At 43.8% G+C, this 12,097-nt stretch overlaps 1 protein-coding gene across 1 annotated transcript in view; it reads left to right on the forward strand.

Annotated features, from left to right (window-relative positions):
- The window catches only part of LOC143294167 (membrane metallo-endopeptidase-like 1), a 416,299-nt gene that overhangs the window by 161,984 nt on the left and 242,218 nt on the right, over window positions 1-12,097 (forward strand). The gene's annotated exons all lie outside the window — the stretch shown is intronic.

Consider the following 12,097-nt stretch of genomic DNA (forward strand, 5'->3'; position numbering starts at 1 on the left):
CGTGTTGTGGGAATGGGGATTGGAAGTGGTTTGAAAGGCAGCCGGATCAGTAACGGAATGGTGACCCTTAATGTTGACAGAACTTTTTTTTCTTTTTTTGGGGGGGTGGGGGTGGGGGGTGAGGGGGAGAGTGGAGGGGGGGGTGGAGGAGGAGGAGAGGGGGGGGGGAGGGAGGGGCGCGGGGGGAGGGGGGCGGTTGTGCAAGAGGGAGGAAGATGCAGGGGATTCGGGGGTGGGTGGGTGGGTTGGGGGATGGGTAGGGGGTTAGGGGGAGAGTGGGGGGGGGGGGGGTGGAGGAGGAGGAGAGGGGGGAGGGAGGGGCGCGGGGTGAGGGGGGCGGTTGTGCGAGAGGGAGGAAGATGTAGGGGATTCGGGGGTGGGTTGGTGGGTTGGGGGATGGGGGTTGAGGGTTAGGGGGAACAGTAAGGAAGGGTCGTTAAAGTGTTAGCAGACCATTCGACTGAGCAAAAGGAAGTGAGTCAGTTTTGGAGCAGGGTGTTGAGATCAGAAATTTTCACTGTTCTCAGAAATGTTTGTACATTGATTCTGTCTTTCCTGTTCAGGGAACCCGCAACAACAAAATAAATAACAATAACAACAAAGACAATAACAATAACAACAAAGGCAATAACAATAAAATCAACAACAACAACAAAATGCATTGCACTGTGTCTGGTCGTGTTCTCGTCAACTTTAAAAGCCCTCCTCAAGCTCACTATTAAATGATGACTTGAGGGCACTATTTCACAAAAAAAAAAAAAAACAAAAAAAAACAACAAACAACCAACCAAACAAACAAACAAACTACATTTACAAGCAAAGCAAGCAAGCGATCCGGTGGGGGTGAGGGGGGGGGGGGGGGGGGGGGTTAGGTGTTGGGGATGGAGTGACAGTAAGTAACGTTCCCGTAAAGCTATTGTAAGCTATTCTAATGATTACTTTTCTTCTTCTTCGTCTTTATTTCACCACCATCATCATCGTCATCATCATCATCATCATCGTCATCATCATCATCGTCGTCATCATCATCATCGTCGTCATAGTCATCATCATCATCGTCATCGTCATAGTCATCATCGTCATCATCATCGTCATCCTCACCATCATCATCATCATTTTCTTCTTCTTCTGCATTTGTGGGTTGCAATTCCCACACTCACGCGTTTCCATGTGTGACCTTTGTTTTTGGTGTGTGTGTGTTTTTTGGGTGTTTTTTTTTCATGGCCGTTTTCAGTGCACCGCTCGGATAGCACACGCTCCGTTCTCCATCTCCAGCACACAGGTCCAGACTGAAAATGACTGGGGCCACACAAGTACACAGAACCCTGGAGATGAGGAGGGGGGAGACAGGGAGACAGTCCGTCAAGGGGATTGGGACGTCTTGGAGTGTTTACTTTGCATAAGTAGGGATGAGAGAGGATCGGGAGGGGGGTGGGGTAGTGGTAGGCGAGGACTGAGTGTTGGAGTGGGGAAGGGGAAGGAGGGGGGGGGGGGGTCAGTAACCGTGGACACTTAGAAGAAAGTCCTTTCCTCTATGATTATTATTATTATCATTATTATTATTATTATTATTATTATTATTATTATTATTATTATCATGTGAGAGTCATTTGGATGTTAGTGGATGTTTCACTGTGCAAGGGGGCGATCGATAGCTTTGTCGACCACCTGAGTTCGGATCACAAAGTGTCCTCGCTTTTGTCACAAGTGTCTTTGATGTATGTCACGCGGGCAACACAGATAATACTCTTTCGAGAGGTTTTTTTTTATCAGGTTTTATTTTCTGTTGTTTTCAACCAGCAGAAAATTGCACGCTTCCACGATTATAATCTGGCAGACGTTTAATTGAAACAGCGCAAAACAAGTCCACAATATGACTTGATATTGGTAACGGGGAGCAAGTGCAATCCCACAGTGATAATTCGCTAACGATCCAACAGCAACAAAGTCAAGCGATCGAACGAGCGAGAACTAGACACACCAAGTTTTTCTTCCGAATGTGTCACAGGGGTATTCATTGGTAGCACACACCAACTGGAGCTGACAGATCTGTGTTAGAGGATCCTATCCGAGTCTGACCCTAACCGATAGAAAGTGCAGGGAAACCACGGGACGTTCACTTAACTTGTCTTTATGTAAATGGCTTCCTCACGGCAGAACACACTGTCAGTCTCTGTTGTTCAGGTCACTGAATGGGAACGCGAAGTTTCAGTTTCAGTTTCAGTTTCGGTTTCTCAAGGAGGTGTTACTGCGTTCGGAAAAAAATAAATCCACACATCTGCTAGGCAGATGCCTGAACAGCAACATAACTCAATACGCTTAGTCAAGCCTTGAGTGCTCACTCACACTCACTCACTCATTCCCTTGACCGCTGGGGTCGTTGGGGGGACATGAGGAAGATGTCATAGCTCGCCACGCCGTTCTGTTGGCAGCTGTCGTGAGGAGATCTGGCATCGTCATTAAAAAATTTGGTCCACTCCTTGACGTTGTCGGACCAGCACTTTCTCTGCCGCCCCCGTCTGCGCCCTCCCTCTACAGTCCCTTGCAGGATGGTTTTGGAGAGGGTGTTAGGTCGTATGACGTGACCAAACCATGCCATCTTCGTCGTTTGACAGTCGCCAGCAGTGGTTCTTGGGGCGAGTTACTTTGAATAGTTCCAGCAACCTTGTCAAGCCTTGAGTGCATGCACATTATATTCATGTACCAATCAGAGTGGATTCCCTCTACTCTTCTACAGAATTTTGCCAGATGTCAACACTTTTGTTGTAACAGATTATTTTTCAGTCGCCAAATGCGTCCTGCACACTGGACCTTGTTCATCGTCTCATCCGAATGACTAGACGCTCAGTTCGATTTTCCAGTCAAACTGGAAGAGAAAGAGCGTGAGCGGGAATCGAACCCAGACCTTTAGGAACAATGTAATGGCAGATAAACGTCTTAACCATTCTGTACCGCGAAGGATACGACGAGCGTACGAAGCGGACTGGGAACCACAGGGCACAAGTGAAGAGAGAAATCCTGGAGCGCACTGGCCACCTTCACGTTATTGACTGACTGTGCAAGAATGCAGAGGATGTGGGGAGGAGAGACAGACAGACAGACAGACAGACAGTGACATGTAGACATAAAGAAATGTCACAGCATCTGACAAATGAAGCGTTATTATTTTATTTATTTACTTTTTAATAATTCAAAATCGGTAAGTTGATAGGGAATACTTTTTTTTTTTTTACTGCAACGACGTGAAACCGCGAGTTACTTTGAATAGTTCCATTTTCCCACACCTAAGTCTGTACTCAAGATGTCTTTCCATTGTTGTATATTTCCATCAAACGCAATGCATGGACAACATAATACATGCCAGAGACACACATTCGGACAGAGTGACAGAGCAGTTTGGTAAAACAATATCAGAGAAGTGAATGGATGACAAAGAAATCGAGAACACCCCCCCCCCTTCCCCCCTGCTTTCATTTTTCTTTGACTATCCTTCTCCCTCTCCCACCCCCCTCCACACAGACACACATACACACACACACGCGCGCGCGCGCGCGCGCTGACTCATTCGCTTCCCCTCAGGAACCACTCTCCCCCTCTCCCCTCCTCTCCAATCCTTCCAGACGGATCCTTCACATTTACCAAAGCTCCTTCTCTCTCCTCTGTGTGCGTATGTGTGTGTGTGTGTGTGTGTGTGTGTGTGTGTGTGTGTGTGTGTGTGTGTGTGTGTGTGTGTCTGTCTGTCTGTCTGTGTCTGTGTCTGTGTGTGTGTGTGTGTGTTTGTGTGTGTGTGTGTGTATATGTTCGTGTATCTGTGTGTGTCTGTGTGTGCGCGCGCGCGCGTGTGTGTATGTTTGTGTGTGTGTGTGTGTCTGTGTCTGTGTCTGTGTCTGTGTGTGCATGTGTGATCGAAGAGGAGTGAAGGTGGGAGCAAAACAAAATAAAACAAACAAACAAACAAACAAACAAAACTTCCCTTTCTTTTCCCTCTCTGATGCAATCTTTCGTCTCTTGGCTAAAAGGACCACTCAATGCGTTGCGGCGGTGCCGTACTCTCTAGCATCATCCGTGATGCCCACCATTCAAGCCCCTCATCCATCTTCATTACAGCTGCAACAAACCTGTTTCCCTGCTTCCGTGGTTCTCGCAGGTAAGGGCACTTAAAAACGAAAGAAAGAAAGAAAAGAAAAGAGAGGGGAGGGGGGGAGGGGGGCTTTGCCACACTCCGTATTTAGCTGTCAACTTATTACACTGGCGCGAAACGTGGACAGGCATTATCAATAAGGCATTAGCTGTTCCCGCCAGCTCTGAAGTCTTAGTCTTAGGTTCGTGACACACACAATGACGCGTTGAAGCGTCGGGCGTCGGGTGTTTTGGAGCGGCGGGCGTGGGGTGTTTTGGATTGGAGCGTCGCTTCGGTTGCGGTGTTTTGTTTCTGGTGCTGGGCAAAGGGGGAAAATCATTACTCGGGTATGGGCTTCTGCGGTACTGTGTATGCTTTCACGCTACTGTGTTTCCCCACAGAAACACGGAATCACTTTTTGTTGTTGTTGTTGTTGTTGTTGTTGAAACTGATATTGAGCGAAGCAGCGCATGTTTCAAAGCTGTCTTGGGATTCAAGCATATCGCACGAAAAACAAACAAACCCAAACCCCCCCCCAAAAAAACCCCCAAAAAACCCAACAGAGAAACATTGGTAAGAAACGGATGACGTGTGCAAACAATTACGAAATAGAAACAAGAACACAAGAACACCCGCAGCAACAACAGGGACAGAAACAAAGTGGCAGAAAGTGAAAGAAAACACGGCACGCCGGACTGGAGAAACAACAACAACACCAACAACAATAACAGCAGCAACAAAATGGCAGAAAGTGAAGGAATACACGGCCCGCCAGACTGTAGAAACACGAACACTACAACAAGAACAACAACAACAACAATAACAACAGCAACAAAATGGCAGAAAGTGAAAGAATACACGGCATGCCAGACTGTAGAAACAAGAACACAACAACAACAACAACAACAACAACAATAACAACAGCAACAAAGTGGCAGAAAGTGAAAGAATACACGGCATGCCAGACTGTAGAAACACGAACACTAAAACAACAACAACAACAACAACAATAACAGCAGCAACAAAATGGCAGAAAGTGAAAGAATACACGGCATGCCAGACTGTAGAAACACGAACACTACAACAACAACAACAATAACAGCAGCAACAAAATGGCAGAAAGTGAAAGAATACACGGCATGCCAGACTGTAGAAACACGAACACAACAACAACAACAACAATAACAACAGCAACAAAGTGGCAGAAAGTGAAAGAATACACGGTATGCCAGACTGTAGAAAAACGAACACAACAACACCAACAATAATAACAATAACAGCAGCAACAAAATGGCAGAAAGTGAAAGAATACACGGTATGCCAGACTGTAGAAACAAGAACACAACAACAACAACAACAACAATAACAGCAGCAACAAAATGGCAGAAAGTGAAAGAATACACGGTATGCCAGACTGTAGAAACAAGAACACTACAACAACAACAACAACAATAACAACAGCAACAAAGTGGCAGAAAGTGAAAGAATACACGGTATGCCAGACTGTAGAAAAACGAACACAACAACAACAACAACAATAATAACAGCATTAACAAAATGGCAGAAAGTGAAAGAATACACGGCATGTCAGACTGTAAAAACAAGAACATTACAACAACAACAACAACAATAACAGCAGCAACAAAATGGCAGAAAGTGAAGGAATACACGGCATGCCAGACTGTAGAAACAAGAACACAACAACAACAATAACAACAGCAACAAAATGGCAGAAAGTGAAAGAATACACGGTATGCCAGACTGTAGAAACAAGAACACAACAACAACAACAACAACAACAATAACAGCAGCAACAAAGTGGCAGAAAGTGAAGGAATACACGGCCTTGCCAGACTCGGAATTGAAAGCACACGAAAGTGCAACTGCTTGCTCTTCGGTCCCTGCTTCTGCAGAGCACAGATCTCTTGTTCCACGATGATTAGATTTCTTCGCCCGACGGCAGAATAAACATTCAAAGAAAATGAAGCTATCTCTCCATGTTCTGACTTTGAAGCCGGCCTGTCTTCTTAGTCAGTCATGAGTCTGGTTTTCACGAGAAGTTGTCGGAAGTCACACGACAAAACGTTGGCCGTTCATTAGTAATATGTTAAAACTTTATTAAAAAAAAAAAAAAAAAATGAACACATCCTAAATCCCAAAGCAGCCATGCAGCACTGTGAGAAAACAAAAAGATGAAATAAATAAATACATTAAAAAAATGAAATATAGATAAGCAAATAAATAAATACACCACCACGTAAACAAACCAAAACCAAACCAAACAAACAACCGAAAAAACTCTTAAAAAAAAACCCACAGATTAATAGGCCGTAGAAATAATGGCAATTGGAACACGACGACTCAAAAACTCTAAAAAAAAAACCCACAGATTAATAGGCCGTAGAAATAATGGCAATTGGAACACGACGACTCAAAAACTCAAAAAAAAAAAAAAACCCACAGATTAATAGGCCGTAGAAATAATGACAATTGGAACACGACGACTCAAAAACTCTAAAAAAAAAAACCCCACAGATTAATAGGCCGTAGAAATAATGGCAGTTGGAACACGACGACTCAAAAACTCTAAAAAAAAAACCCACAGATTAATAGGCCGTAGAAATAATGGCAATTGGAACACGACGACTCAAACAAAAAACTGAAGCCTTGTCGCCCTATCTGTAACAGGCTTTACGAATGCGAGGAACCTATCCATTTTCTTGGCACTTTTCTATAGGTTCGATTTTTGGGGAGATAGGGGGCGGGGGTGGGGGGGGCGGGGGGGGGCGTGGCTGCATGACCAGTGAGAACTTTGTCCAATAGGACGTTGGACGCATTCGTAGACTCTTGTATTGATTGCAAACTTTTATATTGTTCGTCCATCGCGAGTATTATATAATAGTTATGAACTTGGGGTTCACGTAACTTTTCTCATGCTGTTCTTTTTTCCTTCGTTTTTTTTTTTTTTTCTTCTTCGGTTTATTTATTCATTTCCTTTTATCCTGGCAAATTTATTTTCAGCCGAAAGCACCATATGCAACAGAGTAAAACTTTTCTTTCTCATTCTGGTTTTGGGTTACGTTCAAGATGGTGAAAAACTATGCACGTGTTGATGAATTATTCACATGTAAGCAAAACAGTTCAAAGAGTTCAAGAAGAAATTGTAGAGTTCATCGAGCAGTGTGCATCTTTGCACAGCAAACGCTCCATTATCATGGAAATCTAAACAACAGCCATTGTAAGATTTATGTCAATAATTGTATCACTGATATGTCGAACATAATAATATGTAGCTAAGGCAGCTAAATACCTTTCCTCTCATGAAGTTGCAAACACATTTCCGAGAAAAAAGTGATCACTCAATTCTTCGCTGTTGTTTTCAATTCTGACCATTTAAAGCACCAACGTGAATCATTAATTCCCTTTGACAAAAAACTTTCGATTTCTTGTGCACACTTTGAATGCGTCTGAACGTATTGGAATCTCTCTACGATACCCTCGGTTATTCGTGCAAAGTTTTGTTCAAATAACGTTCTGTATAAACTTCTCTATTGTATATGGTTCTTTCTAAGAATAAAGTCGTGTTCAGAGTGGCCTTTGGATTCTTTTAAGGAACGGTGTGTGTGTGTGTGTGTGTGTGTGTGTGTGTGTGTGTGTGTGTGTGTGTGTGTGTGTGTGTGTGTGTGTGTGTGTGTGTGTGTGTGTGTGTGTGTGTGTGTGTGTGTGACTTTGGACATTTCCCGCTACAAATCAATAACAGAAACTGACCGGGCATGTGTGTGCAACTCCCCAATTCTACTTCCCCCTTTCCTACCCAACCCCCCACCCCCCTCTCGAGCCCCAATCCCCACCCCACCCCACCCTCCACCTACCCCGCTCCCGTCTAGCCCACCCTCTACTGTCACTTCTTCTCCCTCCTCTCTCTTTCCAACCAACCCCCTTCCCCCCCCCACACACACACACACACTCTCTCTCTCTCCCTGGCACCCAAACCCTCCTTTATTTCTCCCAGAAGTTGTGTGGGGCGATGGCAGTTATTTGAGGCCGTCACACATGAATGACAGGCGAAGTGTCACGTTGACACTTGGAGCGAGTGTTGAAATTGACCATCATGATGGACATGTGTCATCGGGGTCACCGACACAGTCTTGTACGGTTCAATTGGGTTACGCACGTTAACTTTGCTCGCTCCCAGCCCTCTATGATTCCCCCCCCTCCCCCCCTCATCCTACTTGTCGCTTTTGTGCGTGTGCGTGTGCGCGTGAGTGTGCCTGTGTCTGTGCTCCTCTCTGTCTCTCTCTCTCTCTCTCTCTCTCTGTGTGTCTCTGTCTCTCTCACTATATATCTCTCTCTATCCATCTCTTTCTCACCCCACTCCCTCTGTCTCTTTCTCTCTCTAGCTCACTGTGACACGTGATAGTATGATTTTTTTTATCTGCCACCATCTAAAGAAGATACCATACTGTTATGTTGAACGACGAGAAAAAAAAAAAAAAAAAAGAAAAAAAGAAAAAGAAAGAAAAAAGCGTTCTCCAAGCAAAAAAATTTCATTCTTTTTCTAATTGTCTCTCCCGCGTTCGTGTCTGTTATGAATAGTTTCAGTTTGCTTGCTTGTGTGTATGTGTGTGTGTGTGTGTGTGTGTGTGTGTGTGTGTGTGTGTGTGTGTGTGTGTGTGTGTGTGCGTGTGTGTGCGTGTGTGTGTGTGTGTGTGTGTGTGTGTGTGTGGGTGGGGGGCGAGTTGGGGGAAAGTGTAAGTCAATGTAAGAAAATATGTAAGAAATACAAAATGTGTAAGAAAATATTCTAGCCAGGATTCTTCCAGTCTACCCGATCATTCAGCCTGTAGTTGTGGTCTCTTTACGTTGTAACGTAACATCAAACGAACGAAACAAGACGCAACAAAAATGCAGACGGCGGCAAAGTGCAAAGACAACAAGAGAGGCAAGGCCTTCAAGACTCACTTGTGATACACTTTTAAAAAAAAATCCAAGCTTTTTATGTATTGAGTATAATTTCAAAATGTAATGTTTAAGATGAGAAAGATCAGTTTAAAGCAAATTAAGTCCCCTAGCATTAATTACAGAGTAATTTCCCTTCTTTACTATCTGTACCAAAACGTTTGCAAAATAAATGAAACTTCCATGCTTAGCAAAATAAGTTCCTGTTTGAACAAAAAATGATAATAATGACTGTTCTTGTTGTTGGGTCAGAACATCAGATCAAAGTGCCAAGTTTAGAGAATACAAAAAATTATAAATATAACAGTAAATGCAGTTTGCATATAATTAGGCTTCATTTTTAAAAAAATTTGTGCCCATCCCAGAGGTGCAATATTGTGTTAAACAAGATGACTAGAAAGAACTGAATTTTTCCTATTTTTATGCCTAATTTGGTGTCAACTGACAAAGTATTTGCAGAGAAAATGTCAATGTTAAAGTTTACCACGGACACACAAACACACAGACACACACACAGACACACACACACACACACACACACACACAGACAACCGAACACCGGGTTAAAACATAGACTCACTTTGTTTACACAAGTGAGTCAAAAATAAAAACACTACCTTAAGAACAGGAAAAAGAAAAAAAAAACGTTAAAGAAAAGCACGTAGAAGGGGAATAAAGAAAAAGCATGTGTGCGTGTATGTACGGAAAAAAAAGAAAGAAAAAAAAAAACACACAGAGAGGTTGGGTTTCAAGGCTGTAAAGGCATTGAAATGGTAGTTTGGAGTGGGAGAGAGAAGAGAGGAGTCTTCCTGTGCTTGTGCCCCAACGTTGATACTTCTCTTTCTCTCTCTCTATTGACTTTTCGTTTTCTCCACCACACATTTATTATTCATTTTCTTCACTTTTTATTAAGAATTTAGCATAGTTGTTTTCAAAACTCCTGTATGACCACTTCTTAATTCTTTCTAGTTATGATGACATCCGTCACATATTCAGTATGTACATGTATCAGGACAGGACTTTATGTAAGATTTTCTTGTTGTCCTGTTCATCGATATCTGTGTTGTATTGTGACATGCTCCAAATAAAATACTGTTTAACTCTCTCCATACGAACGGCGAAAGAGACGACGTTAACAGCGTTTCACCCCAGTTGCCATCATCAAACTATTGCAAGCGGAAGGCTCTTATACTGAAGAGGTGAATGTTGACAAAGAATACCGCAATTCAGACGACGGAAGCTAAAGGTTGGGTCATTCAGACACCCACTGGACATCCGAGGGGTCTGTGTAGAGGAGAAGAGAGGACTGGCCGTACTGAGTGAGTTAAAACAGAAGAGAGGAGGTTATTGAAGTGAGGGTGTGGATGGGTTAAAAGGCGGTGGGAGCTGGAGAAGAGAGGATGTTTTTGTGTGAGGGTTGTGGGTGGGGTTGAGAGGAGAGAGAGAGAGAGAGAGAGAGAGAGAGAGAGAGAGAGAGTGGTGGGGGTGCGGGTGCGGGTGGGGGTGGGGGGCTATTGTTGGAAGGGAGGGTTGGGGCTCGGGGCTCGGGGAGGTCTGGGGGGGGGGGGGAGCAGGGTTGATTTGTGGCCTGGGAGTTAAGCCAGCGCTGCTGTATGATTGACTTGGTGACGTGGGCACGCGACAGGGGGCCTGTCTACCCGTCTGTCACCACGTCAGTCAGGTCGTCACCCTCTCTCCCTTACCCCCCTGCCTCCCCCCACCCCCTCACTCTCTACTCTCTCTCTCTCTCTCTCTCTCTCTTTGTTCATCCCCATTCCCATCTCTCTCTGTGTCTCAGTCTCGCTTCTTTAGCTTTATTCCCTCTTTAGAGCGAGGGCTGGATATATATACATAAAAAAAGCATGTTACTTGCTTATCTATTACCCTCGATAATAAAGAGTTTGTCTTGTCTCGTCTTGTCTTGTCTTCTCTCTCTCTCTCTCTCTCTGTTTGCGCGCGTGCGTGTGTGTGTGTGTGTGTGTGTGTGTGTGTGTGCGTGCGTGCGTGCGTGCGTGTGTGTGTGTGTGTGTATGTGTGTGTGTGTGTGTGTGTGTGTGTGTGTGTGTGTGTGTGTGTTCCTTCTCTCACTCGAGGGGTGGAGCAGTATGTCCTCCTCTGTCTGTCTGTCTGTCTGTCTCTCTCACTCTTTAAAATGCAAACACCTAAATTGTATTATTTCCCAATCAGCTTTTGATTGATGTTAACAGGCATGACTGCACAGACCATAAGTAATTCCTGATGATATTTCTAAAAGAATCCGGTTGGTTTAAGCGTTCAAAATGCGATTCAACTAATTTTGTTGATTTTATTGATGACAAGACCACCTACTACGGTTCAGCATAATAATAATAATCATCATAATTGTACAATGGCCTAAACTTGAATGAATTGTATAATATATATATATATATATATATATATATATATATGTGTGTGTGTGTGTGTGTGTGTGTGTGTGTGTGTGTGTGTGTGTGTGTGTATAATAGAAGACATTTATTATGAGCGGCTACTCAAAAAAAGCAAAATCAATCAACCAGGATGAATCACATCCAGCTTTTGGGATTTTCGAGATGCTCCCCTCTGGTCGACGGTACAGAAGTGTTAGGACGAAAACCAATCGCTTCGCCAATAGCTTTTTTTTTTCCCGAAAGCAGTCAATGCCCTGTCTCTCGAACAAATCCAGTCTGATAACTAGAATTGTGCAATCAACAACCATCTACCTGAAGATCTAGCCATCAGCCCCATCCACATGTAATATGCGGCTTCTGTTCAAACGTGTGTGTGTGTGTGTGTGTGTGTGTGTGTGTGTGTGTGTGTGTGTGTGTGTGTGTGTGTGTGTGTGTGTGTTTCTGCCGCTTTCTTTGATTCTGAGACTTTTATTTTATCACATTTTTTTTTCTTCTCTTCACTCTGCCTTTCTCACGTTCGGTCTTACCGGGAAATTCAGTTTCACGTTTATTTGATTTCATCGTATTCTATTTTTGTAACTCCTGTACATTTCTATCGCTCTCTGAAATT

The sequence above is a fragment of the Babylonia areolata genome, chromosome 1 (assembly GCF_041734735.1).
Source record: "Babylonia areolata isolate BAREFJ2019XMU chromosome 1, ASM4173473v1, whole genome shotgun sequence".
In the NCBI taxonomy this organism is placed as follows: Eukaryota; Metazoa; Mollusca; class Gastropoda; order Neogastropoda; family Buccinidae; genus Babylonia; species Babylonia areolata.